The sequence below is a fragment of the Somniosus microcephalus genome, chromosome 2, assembly GCF_052327205.1.
Source record: "Somniosus microcephalus isolate GS21.2 chromosome 2, FLI_Smic_1.0, whole genome shotgun sequence".
Classification (NCBI taxonomy): Eukaryota; Metazoa; Chordata; class Chondrichthyes; order Squaliformes; family Somniosidae; genus Somniosus; species Somniosus microcephalus.
In genome coordinates this window covers 49,791,420-49,807,316 of record NC_140988.1, presented here as the reverse complement: position 1 = coordinate 49,807,316, position 15,897 = coordinate 49,791,420, and positions in this window count along the sequence as shown.

Genomic DNA, 15,897 nt, shown 5'->3' with positions numbered 1-15,897 from the left:
CTGCAGAACTGAATTTCGTCGCTGTGTTTTGTTTGGCGCTAAAAACTTTCTGAGGATGGAGAGGGCAATGCAAAGAGCAGAGCGCTTCACGGATGATGCATTGGATGCATTGTTAGGCGGAGTGGAGCGCCGTCGAGCGTTCCTGTACGCGAACAATGGCAGGAGGCCTAGTCAGCAGGATTACCGCAGAACATGGAGGGCCATCACTCAGAGGGTGAACTCCAGCAGCCTAGTGGTCAAGACTCCATTGCAGTGCCGCAAGAAATTCAATGACCTCACTCGGGTCGTCAGGGTGAGTGATGTTTTTGCAGTCCTCTTCATGCCTTCATCTGCACCTGACTTTATGGCCAATGGGTGTGCCATGCCCCACTGGCCATCTGTCAGCACGCACCCATGGCCCTTTCTGGGAACACACTTGCGCATACAGCTGACGCCATGATGTCAGGGCTATTCCACCAAGGGGGACATGACATGACAGATGAGGCCATGATGTCAGGGCTATCCCACCAAGGGGGACATGACATGACAGATGAGGCCATGATGTCAGGGCTATTGCACCAAGGGGGGCATGACATGACAGATGAGACCATGATGTCTCATCATTTCCTGTCCTTTCTCCTGCAGTCCAAGCTGGCAAGGAACCGGCGAGAACAGCTCCGGACCGGTGGAGGACCCCCCAACCTCCAGAACCTGACGGACCTGGAGGAGCGAGTGAACCAGATTGTTGGCGGCCGCCTGACTGGTCCTGTCACCACTGGAGCAGCCGACCCCATTGTGCACGGCGATGGTAAGGTTATGACCTTTTTGATCTGTGTCCTTCCACTTGTGACCCCCCACCGGCATGCTTTTTCACTGTGGACCCATGTCATAGCATTGCACCAATCTTGCATCCCTTGCTGCCACCCTCTCCTCTCACTAAAGCCACTCTTCAACCTCCCTGCTTTCAGATGCTGCATCACCAGATCGGGAGCCGGGCCCTCAAGCTGCCAGTCCCACTGACTCCGGAGGCGACCAGCTGGAGGAAGCCAGACCTTCCGTGCCAGCCTCAGGGGAGGCACGCCAGCTGCAGAGTGGGGATAGTTCTTCCCTGGAGGGGAGCGGGGGGGGTGCCTCTGATGAGGAACCAGCTCCAGGAACCAGCGGGCTGCACCAATGCAGGGGGGGAAGGGAAGCTCGGGGGCCGTCTCCCCGGAGGCCGAGTCAGGCCACCATGACTGCTGCACAGAGCACAGAGGAGGTTTGGTCCCTAGCTGAAATGAGCGCCCAGGCTCGGCTCAGGCACAATAAGCTGATCGCTGCAGTGGCAAGGCTGCCTGAAGCCATTGACACACTGGCAGGGAGTCTCCAGGACTTCGGTGCAGCACAGGAAAGGAGTGCGCAGGCCTTCTCCGATGCACAGGAAAGGACTGTCCAGGGCTTCACCGATGCACAGGAAAGGACTTTCCAGGGCTTCATCGAAGCACTGGCACCTGCCACGCAGTCACTCGCTGGCCTCATGCAGGCGCAGATTGAGGCCACGCGAGCACTGACTGCTGCCACCGTTGAAGGATCAGGTAGGATTACCCGGGGCCCTTGCAGCACCACAGCAGGGCATCAATCTGTGGGCCAGCCGATTGGGGCGCATGCTGCGCTGCTGCCCCGTCAGAGTGCCAGTGTGTCGCATGCCCATGGAGCAGGTGTCCGCTCTCAGGATGTCAGCATTCCTGATGCCACCACTGGCACGTCTCCACTGCAGCTGCCATCACCTGCAGGACAGACTGCATCCGCCCATGAGCAGTTGGAGCAGCCAGCACCCGGGCCCTCCAAGCCCAGAGGTCGTCCAGCCCGTCCCTCAGGGGCTTCTGTGCTTTCGGCCACTCAGCAGGCCTCCCCCAGCCTTGATGCAGCCACTGGGGTCCAATTAAGGAGGAGCTGCAGGGAGGGTAGGGGGCGTTCCAGAAAGAGAAGTCGAAGTCCATCAAGGGGTCAAAATTAGAGGGAGCTTCGGAGACGGCAAGGTTGAACATTTCAAGGCCCTCTACAGCTCTTGTGAATGATGGGGATGTGTTGGTTACTGTCGCGGGTTTGGCAGACATTAAAGTTGTATTTCCTTGCTGGTGTGTTAAATCCTTAGTTATGTGTTTTGCCGTTACTTTTGTGTTAAATCCTTAGTTATTTGTTAAGCCGTTACTTAAGTGTTATTTCGTTAGTTTTGCTTTCTGCTGCAATTGCTTTATGAAGTTGGAAGGCTCCACTTTTTTGAAAATAAAGACAATTTTTTATTTACACTGGACATCTAAACTATTTACACTTAATCTGTCCTTCATAGGCTTTGGGTGAAATGGACGGTCCTCTCCCAAACACACCAAGCAATCCGTCAGTGGGGCCTAGAAATGAGTTGTTATGAGCCTCTGACGAACGGCCCTTCCAGTTTCGGGAACCCTCCCGTCTTCCTCCTCCTCCTCCTCCGCCTCCTCCTGCTCCGCCGCCTCCGCCTCCGCCTCCTCCTCCTCCTCCTCCTCCTCCTCCTCCTCTGCTGGTCCTTCAAGCTCGGCTGGCATTGGCTGGGTTCGTTGGATGGCGAGGTTGTGGAGCATGCAGCAGACAACGACGATGTGGGCGACTCGCTCCGGCGAGTACTGCAGGGTGCCCCCCGAATGGTCGAGACATCGGAACCGCTGCTTCAGCGTGCCGATTGTGTGCTCCACAGTGTTCCGCATCGCCTGATGGCTGGAGTTGTAGTTCTCCTCTGCCTGGGTGCTGGGCGAACGTAGCGGGGTCATAAGCCATGGGCACAGAGGATAGCCCTTGTCTCCGAGAAGCCAGCCTCGTGGGTGAGCCAAGGCCTCGAAAAGGTCTGCCACTGTGGTCTGATGCAGGATGAAAGCGTCGTGGCTGCTGCCAGGGAATTGTGTGTTGACCACGAGGATCAGCAGCTGGTGGTCACACACCAGCTATACATTAAGGGAGTGGAACCCCTTGCGGTTGCAGTAATCCTCGGGATTGTTCACAGGCGCCCGTAAAGCCACGTGCGTACAGTCAATGGCGCCCTGCACCATGGGGAAGCCAGCTATTGGCGCGAAGCCTTCTGCGCGCTCCTGCTGCTTCTCCGGTGTCAAAGGGAACAAAATAAATTGCCGCCTCCTGTTATATAGGGCATCTGTAACTTGGCGGATGCAGCAATGCACCACAAACTGGGAAATGTTAGCTATGTCCCCAGTCGCGGCCTGAATGGAGCCGCTGGCAAAGAAATTGAGGGCTACAGTAACCTTTACAGGCACCGACAGAGATGTCCTGCACCGTATGCGCGGCAGAAGATCTTCCTGAAGCAGCTGGCACAGCTCAGTCACCACCTCCTTATGGAATCGCAACCTTCTGACACACTGCTCCTCCGACATGTTGTGGTCGGAGAACTGCTGTCTGAAAACCCTCGCTGCGTAAGGTCTGGTGTGGTGACGTCTGTTGGCCCTCCTCCGTCTGGCCACACCTGGCCCTCTCTCCCTCCGTCTCTGTGCCCTCTCAAGATGTTCTAGCAGCAGGATGTTCCCTTCCAGAGCAGCCCCCATAATAAGAGTGATCAAGGTAAAGGTTGTAAGCTCTTACTAGCAGCTAGGTAATGTTCACAGGGCTAAAGTTCCTCTGGCACTGCTGGTTGAATGGCAATAAGACTCTAGCACTGCAGCTGCTCAACTGTATCAAACCAGCCAACAAGTTGCGTTCACAAAAGGGCTGACGTTTTCAGAACAGTGGTGTCCCCTTTAAACAGCGCCCCCCTACTCCGAGAGTGCCTGGGGAACATTCCAGTGAACTGTCAATATTAGCGCTAGGCGCAACAGTTTCCGGTCAGGGGCGCTAAAAGGCGTTGCACCATGGAATGACATCATGATCAGCCTGCGTCCGCGAGCGCGCGCTAAGATTTTGCGCTGGCGCTAAATGCATGGTCAATATGGGGTGAGGCGCTAGGTTCCCTGCGACCGCACAGAAATTGGCTATCGCCCCACTTTTCGGCCTCTTTAGGTGATAATCGGTGGCGCTAACAACCCAATTTCTCCCCCCTGATGTTCATAATATCACCACCTGGTATTTATACTATCACCACCTGGTGTTAATATTATCACCACCTGGTGTTTCAGATTCAGATTCAGATTCAGATTAGATTTATTTGCCATATGTAACAAGTACAATGGAATGCTTGTTCCCCGTAGGGACGCGTCAGCTATACATACAGCGCCACGTTCAGAGTCAATACAATGGTTTCCCGTGGCAGTGGGAGCACGATGTCCCTTAGCCGCTCCGTCCTCCTCTTCACCGCGGCCTCCTCCTCACTGTTGCCGGCTCCACGTGTGGTGGCCTGCTTCTCCCGCTCTGGCCACCATGCCCGGCTCCCCTCCTCCCATCCGGACTGCGAGTTACCAGAAATGGAGCTGCCGGCCGACGTGCTGCAGCGTGTCGTGAGTCTGCTGCTGCTGCTCGTTGCGCTGCGCTCCTCTGCCCGACTCGCCGAACACATACTATCACCACCTGGTGTTTATACTATCACGACCTGGTGTTGATACTATCACCACCTGGTGTTTATACTATCACCACCAGGCCTTTATACTATCACCACCTGGTGTTTATAGTACCAACACCTGGTGTTTATATTATCACCACCTAGTGTTTATACTATCACCACCTGGCGTTTATACTATCACCACCTGGTGTTTATACTATCACCACCTGGTGTTTATACTATCACCACCTGGTGTTTATAATATCACCACCTGGTGTTTATACTATCACCACCTGGCGTTTACACTATCACCACCTGGTGTTTATACTATCACCACCTGGTGTTTCTACTATCACCACCTGGTGTTTATACTATCACCACCTGGCGTTTATACTATCACCACCTGGCGTTTATACTATCACCACCTGATGTTTCTACTATCACCACCTGGTGTTTATACTATCACCACCTGGTGTTTATACTATCACCACCTGGTGTTTCTACTATCACCACCTGGTGTTTATACTATCACCACCTGGTGTTTATACTATCACCACCTGGTGTTTCTACTATCACCACCTGGCGTTTATACTATCACCACCTGGCGTTTATAATATCAACACCTGGGCGTCGATTTTCATTAAGCTGTCGGGAAGGAGGCGGGGCTACAAATTTCGGGTTTTAGTCCCGCCTACATCGAAGTCCGGCCAATCCATGTGATTTTCCCTTGATTGACCTTGTTGAGCCTGCCCAGTGGGCTCAGCAGGCCAATTAAGGGCCACCCGGCAACAGGTGATGTCACAGACTGAAATTTCATCTGTCAAGACGTCTTGACAGATGAAATATCAGTGTTTCACAGCTGTTTGAATCTGTCAAACACTGACAGTCTGACTTCTAACCTGAGTCCTTGTACACAGACTCAGTTAGAACTCTCACCGGCACTAAAAGCTGAAGGCTGTCACTTTTGACAGATCGCAGCCTTTTTGCTTTCAGTGCCGGCTGAGTGATGGACTCCCGACGCCTACAGGAAGAAAGGCTGTTAAGGTAAGTACAGGTAACTAAAACTTCTTTACACACTTTAGACACACCAAACACACTTACCTTTGCACTCATGCACACATCACTCACCTGAACACCGACATCGCGACCCCTCCAAGTCCTTCAACCCGACAGCCCGCCTTCTCTAACCTGGCGTGGTTTGGAGCCGTCGAGAATCTCACACGACACCCCTCAAAATAGGGATGAGGCTAAAAACTGCCTGTTAACTACCTGTTAACAGGCAGTTAATTGTCACTAATCCCTTCCCGCCTCGGGTCGGCAGGTCCCAGTGCGGGGCGGGTACCCGCCTCCTCTGAAACTTATGTGGAGGCGGGTTTTGGGCGGGATGGTGTCGGGACCCCGAATTCGGGATTTTTGCCCCCCGCCCGCCTAAATGCCCACCTCACGGCACACTGAAAATCTAGGCCCTGGTGCTCATATTATCACCACCTGTCATTTAGACTATCACCAGCTGGTGTTTATACTATCACATCCTGGCATTTATACTATCACAACCTGGTGTTTATACTATCACCACCTGGTGTTCATATTATCAGCACCTGGCGTTTATACTATCACCAGCTGGCATTTATTCTATCAACACCTGATGTTCATATTATCACCATCTGGCATTTACACTATCACTACCTGGTGTTCATATTATCGTCACCTGCCGTTTATACTAATACCACCTGGTGTTCATATTTTCAACAACTGGCATTTATACTATCACAACCTGGTGTTCATATTATCACCACCTGGTGTTTATAATACAACCACCTGCTTTTTATAATATCACCACCTGTTGTTTATACTATCACCACCTGGCGTTTATATTATCAACACCTGGGGGGAGAAGTTCGGTATCGCCCCATTTGGGGGCGTAAGTATCGGCCAGGCGCGAAATTTTGCGCCCGGTGCAAATTATCGCCACCTACTGGTAAATTAGTCTCCTTCACCCCAGGAGGTGCTTGGAGCGCTGAAACAGGCACTGCACGACTGTCTTAAGGGGCTAAGCCGGAGGAGCGAGGCGCTACCTCCGAGGGCAGGCGCAGCACAGGTGCGGCCAGTTAGCGATTGCACACAGACACGCTGGCGCCGGTCAGTTCTTAAAGGGGAGGGTCGATCTCGAATTGCAGCCACACCCTGCCCATCGGAGCCCTGAATCTCGGCCTGGACAGACCTGTTGCCACATACTTAAGCCAAGGACCATGGAGAGGGCCAGGGAGCGAGTGCAGCGGTTCAGCCAGGGGGCCTTGGAGGTTCTGGTTGGTGCGGTGGAGCGCAGGCGATCTCTCCTGTACCCGGACAGTGGCAGCAGGCCGCTGCCCAGCGACTATCGAAAAGCTTGGAGGGAGGTGGCTCACAGAGTGACCTCCAGCAGCATGGTGCCTAGGACCCCTGTGCAATGCAGGAAGAAGTTCAACGACCTCACTCGGGTCATCAGGGTGAGTGCCCTTTTCAGAATCCTCTTCATCCCTGAATGTCGACCTCACTTTATGGCCAAAGGGTCCTGAAAGCCCCAATGCCCAGCCCTCATCCAACACCTTTCAGGAAACTCACACGCACATTCAGCACTTTACACACTGTAAGGGCTATTCGACCATGGGAGGCATTGCAGCCAAGATCAGGGCTGCACACTGTAAGGGCTATTCGACCATGGGAGGCATTGCAGCCAAGATCAGGGCTGCACACTGTAAGGGCTATGTAACCATGGGAGGCATTGCAGCCAAGATCAGGGCTGCACATTGTAAGGGCTATTCGACCATGGGAAGCATTGCAGCCAAGATCAGGGCTGCACACTGTAAGGGCTATTCGACCATGGGAGGCATTGCAGCCAAGATCAGGGCTGCATACTGTAAGAGCTATTCGATCATGGGAGGCATTGCAGCCAAGATCAGGGCTGCACACTGTAAGGGCTATTCCACCATGGGAGGCATTGCAGCCAAGATCAGGGCTGCACACTGTACTCAGAGCCCGTTCTTTCTCTTGCAGGGCAAGCTAGCGCATAACAGGAGGCAGCAGCAACGGACCGGGGGAGGCCAGCCTCACCTTCAAGGCCAGACCGATCTGGAGAAGCGAGTGCAATGGATTATGGCAGGCCGGATGATTGGCCCCGTCGCCACTGGAGATACCAACCCCGTTATGGACAGCAATGGTAAGGTCATCACCTTTTTGACCTCTCTCCTTCCACTTGTTCCTCACACCAGCATCCTTTGCCACTTTCAAGCCAAATCAGTACATTGCAGCACTCATGCCTCCCTTGCTGCCACCCTGTCCTCATGCTAAAGCCACTCTTGTACCTCCCTGCTTTCAGATGCTGATTCACCAGGTGAGGAGGCGGGCCCTCAAGCTGCCACTGTGAGTGATTCTGAAGGCGACGACGAGGAGGAAGCCGGACCATCAGTGCCACCCTCAGCCGAGGCAGCCCATGGCCATAATGGGGACACGTCTTCCCTGGAGGGGAGCAGGGGGGAATGGTCTGAGGAGGGTGAAGCTCCGGGGCCCAGTGGGCTGCAGCAATGCGAGGGGGGTAGGGAAGCTCGGCGGCCTTCTCCCCGGAGGGAGAGTCTGGCCTCGAGTCCAGCTACAGTGAGCGCAAAAGAGGTGCGGCTCCTCGCTAAAATGAGCGCCCAGGCGGAGCACAGGCACACTGAGCTCATGGCTGCAGTGGCAAGGATGCCAGATTCCACTGAGTCACTGGCATGGAGTGTCCAGGACTTCAGCTCAGCACAGGCAAGGAGTCTCCAGGACTTCGGCGCGGCACAGGCAAGGATTGTCCAGGACGTCGGCGCAGCACAGGCAAGGATTGTCCAGGACGTCGGCGCAGCACAGGCGGCTGCCACGCAATTGCTTAGTGCTGCAATGCAGTCAGTGGCTGGTCTCATGCAGACACAGGTTGAGGCCACATGAGCACTGACTGCTGCCACCCTCGCTGGATCCGGCAGGATTCGCTGGGGCCCTCACTGCGCTGCAGCAGGCCAGCAATCTGTGCTTCAGCAGATTGCACCGCATGCTGCAGTGCTGCCCTGTGGGAGTGCCAGTGTGTCGGCCGAACAGCTGGGAGTTGCTGTCCTCTCTCAGGATGACAGCATTCCTGCTGCCAGCACTGTCACTTCTCCACTGCAGCTGCCACCACCTGTAGGACAGACTGGTGCCGCCCATGCAGAGTTGGAGCAGTCAGCAGCCGGGCCCTCCAGGCCCAGAGCTGGTCCAGGCCATCCCTCAAGGGCATCTGCAGTCTCAGTTTCTGACACTCAGCAGCCTTCCCCCAGCCTTGCTGCAGCCACTGGGGTCCCATTGCGGAGGAGCTGCAGGGTGGGAAGGGGCCAATCTCGCAAGCGAAGCAGATCACCCTCGAAGGGCAAAAAGTAGGAGGTGTGGCAAAATGTTGTTAATTGTTATATTGAAGGCCGAGGATCGTGGTCATATTTTTGTTACTGTTTTGGTCATTGTCTCCAGGTTGTGAGAGCCAGTTATGTGACTGACTGCTTTTTTGGGGGTTTCTCTCTATTATTTTGTCATGCGGGAAGGGCACACAGTTTGTTAACTAAAGAAGTGTATTTATTCAGAATGTGCATGTTTGCTCTTTGAACGAATTGTTGCCTTGACCGGCTTAGGGGTTGCGGCACGGTTCCATTCATGTTGTTTGAATGGCAGAAGCCATTCCCTCAGAGGGGGCCTCGAAGCGACTTGCTTTAAGCCGCTGACAGATGGCCCTTGCACTTTGTGCCTCCCTCCCATCTTGGTGCTGCTGCTCCTCCTCCTCCTCTGCTGGTGCTCCAATGTCTGGTGGCATTGGCTGAATCCTGAGGATTGCCAGGTTATGCAGTATGCAGCACACAACAACGAAGTGGGAGACTCGCTCAGGTGAGTACTGAAGGGCTCCTCCTTGGCATTCTCGTGCAGCACCCACAAAGCCACATGCGTGCAGCCAATGGCGCCCTGGACCATGGGGAAGCCCACTATTCTTGCAAAGCCCATTACGCGCTCATGCTGCTTGTCCAGGGTCATGGGGAAGGAGATGTACTGTCGTCTCCTTTTAAAGAAGGCATTCGTGACTTGACGGATGCAGCAATTCACCATGAACTTTGAGATATTGGCAATGTCCCCAGTAGCGGATTGAAAGGAACCGGTGGCATAGAAGTTGAGAGCCACTGTTTCTTTCACTGCCACCGACAGTGACATCCTGCTCCTTAGTTAAGGCAGCAGATCTGGCTGAAGCAGGTGGCAGAGCTCAGTGACCACCTCCTTGCTGAATCGCAGCCTCCGAAAACACTGCTCCTCAGACATATTGATGTATGAGAACTGTTGGCAGAAAACCCTGGGAGCGTAAGGTCTCGTGTGCCGACGCCTGTTGGCCCTCCTCCGTCTGGCCATGATTGGCACTCTCTCTCTGTGTCTCTGTGCCCTCTCAATGTAATGAAGAAGCCCGACGTTCCCATCCATTGCAGCCACCATAGTATGTGGCCACTCAAAGTTATGCCGGTGAAAAGGCAAAGCAACTACAAAGTTCTGGTCAGAAGCCAAAAGTACCTCAGCGAGCACTGACTCAATGCAGAAATCTCTCTCCTTTTGTCTCTCTGTAAATCTCTCTCTCTCTCTCAGAAGGAGTGGTCCAAAAATTTTTTGAGGATGTAACTGGTAAAATAGATAAGGGAGAACCAGTGGATGTGGTATATTTGGACTTTCAGAAGGCTTTCGATAAGGTCCTGCATAAGAGGTTAGTGTGTAAAGTTAAGGCACGTGGGATTGGGGGCAAGGTATTGATTTGGATAGAAAACTGGTTGGCAGACAGAAAGCAACGAGTTGGAATAAACGTGTCTTTTTCCGAGTGGCAGGCAGTGACTAGTGGGGTACCGCAGGGATCGGTCCTTGGACCCCAACTATTCACAATATATATTAACGATCTAGACGAGGGAACTAGATGTAATATCTCCAAATTTGCAGACGACACAAAGCTAGGTGGGCGTGTGTGCTGTGAGGAGGATGCCGAGAAACTCCAGGATGATTTGGACAGGTTGGGTGATTAGGCAGAAGCATGGCAGATGCAATATAACGTGGATAAATGTGAGTTTATCCACTTTGGTGGCAAAAACAGGAAGGCAGATTATTATCTGAATGGCAATAGATTGGGCGAAGGGGAAGTGCAACGAGACCTGGGTGTCCTTGTGCACCAGTCGCTGAAGGTAAGCATGCAGGTGCAGCAGGCGGTTAAGAAGGCAAATGGTATGTTGGCCTTCGTAGCGAGAGGCTTTGAGTACAGGAACAAGTATGTCTTGCTGCAGTTGTACAGGGCCTTGGTGAGACCACATCTTGAGTATTGTGTGCAGTTTTGGTCGCCTTATCTGAGGAAGGATATTCTTGCCATGGAAGGAGTTCAGTGAAGATTCACCAGGCTTATACCTGGGATGGCAGGAATGACGTATGAGGAGATGTTGGGTCGATTGGGATTGTGCTCGCTGGAGTTTAGAAAAATGAGAGGGGATCACATTGAAACTTATAAAATTCTGACAGGACTGGACAGACTAGATGCAGGAAGGATGTTCCCAATGATCGGGGAGTCCAGAACCAGGGGTGACAGTCTAAGGATAAAGGGTAGGCCATTTAGGACAAAAATGAGGAGGAATTTCTTCACCCAGAGAGTGGTGAACCTGTGGAATTCTCTACCACAGAAGGCCGTAGAGGCCAATTCATTAAATTTATTCAAGAAGGAGTTGGATATATTCCTTAAGGCTAAAGGGATCAAGGGGTATGGGGAGAAAGCAGGGACCGGGTACTGAATTTGGATGATCAGCCATGATCACATTGAATGGCGGAGCAGGCTCGAGGGGCCGAATGGCCTACTCCTGCTCCTATCTTCTATGAACTCTAAAAATGGCTACCACAAAGAAGCCAGGAAGAGCCCCCTTTAAATAGCGCCCCCCCCAGCCCCACAGCGACTGGGAACCGTTCCAGTCAACCTGTCGTTGGGACCGACAGGCGGAAAGGAGGGGGACGCCACTTAATTTGCGGTCCGGAGCACCCCAAGGGCGTTGCACTCTGAAACGACATCAGGATCTGCGTGCGCAGCTGAGTGGGCATTGCGGTTCAGCGCCGCCACTAAATATCCGCTCAATTTCGCGAGAGGCGCAGGTATCGCAGCGCCCGGGCGCTAGCTGGATTGCGCCTCACTTATCGCCCTCTTAAGGCACTAATGGGTGGCGCAACCAACTGAATTTCTCCCCCCTGGTGTTTATACTATCACCACCTGGTGTTCACATTATCAACACCTGGGCCTAGAAATTTGGTATAGCTGCGTTTGGGGAGCTACAGCCGGGCGGTCGCAAAACTTTGCGCCCTGCGCAACTTAGCGCCACCTTCGCCGATATTCAGTTGCATCGCCCCAAGAGGTTGCTGCAATGCTAAAGCAGGCGATGCACGAGTATCATAAGGCGCTAAGCCGGCGATCCGGGGCGCTACCATCGAGGGCAGGCGCAGCGCAGGTGCGGCGAGTTATTGATTGAAGGCAGACAGTCAGGCGCCGGTCAGCACTTAAAGTGGGAGGGTGGAATTGTTTGGCTGCCACGCCCTGCACACTGCAGCCCTGAGGGAAGGCCTGAACAGTGCTAATTCATCTGCTCCACACCATGGAGAATGGAGAAGCCAAGGGAGAGAGCGCAGCACTTCGGCGAGGGTGACCTGAGGGTGCTGGGTAGTGCAGTTGAGCGCAGGCGCCATGTTCTGTTCCCTGAAGGTGGCAGGAGGCCGCTGCCCTCCGAATATCGGAAAGCCTGGAGGGAGGTGGCAAGCAGGGTCGCCTCCAACAGCGTGGTTGCCAGGACTCCCCTCCAATGCCGTAAAAAATTCAATGACCTCACTCGGGTTGTCAGGGTGAGTACCCTTTCCAGTATCCTCCTCATCCCTGCATGTGCTCCTCAGTTGATGGCCAAAGGGGCATGAACGCCCTACTGCCCAGCCCTCATCCAGCAGCTATGGGACTGTCATGAAATGCACTTGCATATTCAGGAGTTTATACACTGTCAGGCCTATTCCACCATGGGAGGCTGTGCAGGCAAGATCAGGGCTTCACACTGTCAGGGCTATTCCACCATGGAAGGCTGTGCAGGCAAGATCAGGGCTTCACACTGTACTTAGAGTTAGAGGCCGTCCTCTCTCTTGCAGGGCAAGCTGGCGCACAACCGGAGACAGCAGCGCCAGACCGGGGGAGGCCATCCTGACATTAAGCAGCTCAGCGACCTAGAGCTGCAAGTGGAGCAGATCATGGCAGGCCGGCTGATTGGCCCCGTCGCGACTGGAGATGCCGACCCTGTTCTGGGCACCAATGGTAAGGTCCTCACCTTTTTGACCTCTCTCTTCCCACCTGCGCCTCACGCCAGCATCCTTTGCCACTATCAAACCAATGCAGTGCATAGCAGCACTCATGCCTCCCTCGCTGCCATCATGTCCTCACTCTAAAGCAACTCTTGTGCCTCCCTGCTTTCAGATGGTGACTCACCAGGTGAGGAGGTGGCCCCTCAAGCTGGCACTGTGTCGGACTCAGAGCTAGAGGAGGAGGAAGAGGAAGCCGCCCCATCAGGGACACCCTCGGCCGAGGCAGCCCATGGCCATGCTGGGGACACGTCTTCCCTGGAGGGGAGCAGGGGGGAAGTGTCGGAGGAGAGTGATGCTCCAGGGACCAGTGGGCTGCAGCAACGCGGGAGGGGTAGGGAAGCTCAGCGGCCTTCTCCCCGGAGGGAGAGTGTGGCCTCCAGTCCTGCTACAGTGAGCGCAGAGGAGGTGCGGCTCCTTGTGGAAATGGGCGCCAAGGCTGAGCGCAGGTGCACTGAGCTCATGGCTGCAGTGGCAATGGTGCCTGACTCCATAGAGTCACTGACAAGGAGTGTGCAGGAATTCGGAGCAGCACAGGCCAGGAGTCTGCAGGACTTCACGGCAGCACAGGCCGCCTCCAGCCAAGTGCTCAGTCGTGTCGTGCATTCACTGGCTGGTGTCATCCAGACACAGACCAGGGTCACACGGGCACTAACTGCTGCCACACTCGCTGGCTCGGCCAGGCATCGCCGGGGCACTCGCCGTGCCGCAGCAGCCCAGCAGTCTGTGCTTCAGCAGATTGCTGCACATGCTGCTGTGCTGGCTCGTGTGAGTGCCAGTGTATCAGCCAACCAGGGAGTGCCTGTGCTCTGTCAGGTTGGCAGCATTCCTGCAGCCAGCACTGTCACTCCTCCACTGCAGCTGCCACCACCCGTAGGACAGACTGCTGCCACCCAAGCTGAGTTGGAGCAGTCCGCAGCCGGGCGCTCCAGGCCCAGAGCTGGTCCAGACCGACCTCCAAGGGCATCTGTTGTCTCACCAACTAACCCTCAGCAGCCTTCCCCCAGCCTTGCTGCAGCCACTGGGGTCCCATTGAGGAGGAGCTGCAGGGCGGGTAGGGGCCATGCCCGGAAGCGAGACGGATCTCCCTCGCAGGTGAAAAAGTAGAAGGTCTGGCCAATTTTGTTGTTTTTTATAAACAGGCCGAGACTGTTGTATTTCTTTTTTATAAACAGGCCGAGACTGTTGTATTTCTTTTTTATATGAAGGCCGAGACTGGTGTGTTTTTGTTTGGGGGGTTTCTCTGAATTAGTTTGTCATGCGGGAAGGGCACAGGGTTATAAGAGTAAACAAATTTCTTTAATCGCACTGTCCATGTTTGTTTTTGGGAGTATTGGTTGCCTTGATCGGCTGAGGGCTTGCGGAGCAGCTACATTCATCTTCCTTCATTGGCACAAGCCATTCCCTGAGAAGGGGCCTAGAACCGAGTTGCAATAAGCCGCAGACGGACGGCCCTTGCACTTTCTGCCTCCCTCCCATCCTGGTCCTCCTCCTCCTCCTCCTCCTCCTCCTCCTCTGGTGGTCCTCCAATGTCTGCTGGCAGTGGCTGAGTCCTGCGGATAGCCAGGTTGTGCAGCATGCAGCACACGACAACGAAATGGGAGACTCGCTCAGGCAAGTACTGTAGAGCTCCCACAGAACGATCCAGACAGCAGAACTGTTGCTTGAGCACGCCGATTGTGTGCTCAATGATGTTCCTGGTTGCTTGATGGCTGTCATTGTATCGCTGTTCTGCAGGGGTGCTGGGCGCATGGAGCGGGGTCATCAGCCAGGTGCACAAAGGATAGCCTTTGTCCCTGAGAAGCCATTCTCGTGGGTGAGGCTGGGCCTGGAAAAGGTCTGCCACAGAAGTCTGGTGCAGGTTGAAAGCATCCTGACTGCTGCCTGGAAAGCGGGCATTGACAGCTAGTATGAGCTGCCTGTGGTCACACACCAACTGCACGTTGAGCGAATGGTAGCTCTTCCGGTTGCGGTAATCCTCGGCATTCTCCAGAGGTGCCCACAAAGCCACATGCGTGCAGTCAATGGCGCCCTGCACCATGGGGAAGTCCGCTAATGCTGCAAATCCCATTGCACGCTCTTGCTGCTTGTCGAGGGTCATGAGGAAGGAGATGAACTGACGTCTCCTTCTGAAAAGGGCATTGTCACCTGGCGGATGCAGCAATGTACCTCGAACTGGGAGATGTTGGAAATGTCCCCAGTAGCAGATTGGAAGGAGCCGGTGGCATAGAAGTTGAGAGCCACCATCACCTTCACTGCCACCGACAGAGACGTCCTGCTCCGCAGCTGTGGCTGCAGATCTCTCTGAAGCAGGTGGCAGATCTCTGTGACCACCTCCCTTCTGAATCTCAGCCTCCGAACACACTGCTCCTCAGACATGTTCAGATATGGGAACTGCTGGCGGTGTACCCTGGGTGGGTAAGGCCTCCTGTGCCGACGCCTGTTGGCCCTTCTCCGTCTGGCCATGACTGGCAGTCTCTCATGGCGTCTCTGAGCCCACTGAATGCAATGCAGTAAGCCAACGTTTGCACCCATTGCAGCCCCCATTAGATGTATCGAATTAATGCTATGGCACTGAAAGTCAATTACAAGTGCAAAGCTCTGGCCTGAAGCCAGAAGTACCTGAGCGAGTTTTGATTCAAACCAGAAAGCTCTCTCCCTTTGTCTCTCTCCAAATATCAGTGTCTCACAAAGAAGGAGTGGAGCAAAATGGCTGACATTCATACTGCAGGAGGAGTCCCCTTTAATTAGCACCCCCGTGCCCCGCAGCAACTGGGAACCGTTCCACTTTACCAGTCGCTGGGGGCGCCAGACGCACAATAGGCCGGCGCCACTGAATTTCCGGTTCGGGGCGCACAAAGGGCGTTGCACCATGAAATGACGTCAGGATCTGCGCGCGCAGCTGAGCGAGCGCAAAGGTTATGCGCCGCCGCTAAATCGTTACTGAATTTCGCGACAGGCGCGGATCACGCCGTGCCCAGTCGCTAGACGCTTAGCGCCCCACTTCTCGCCCTCTT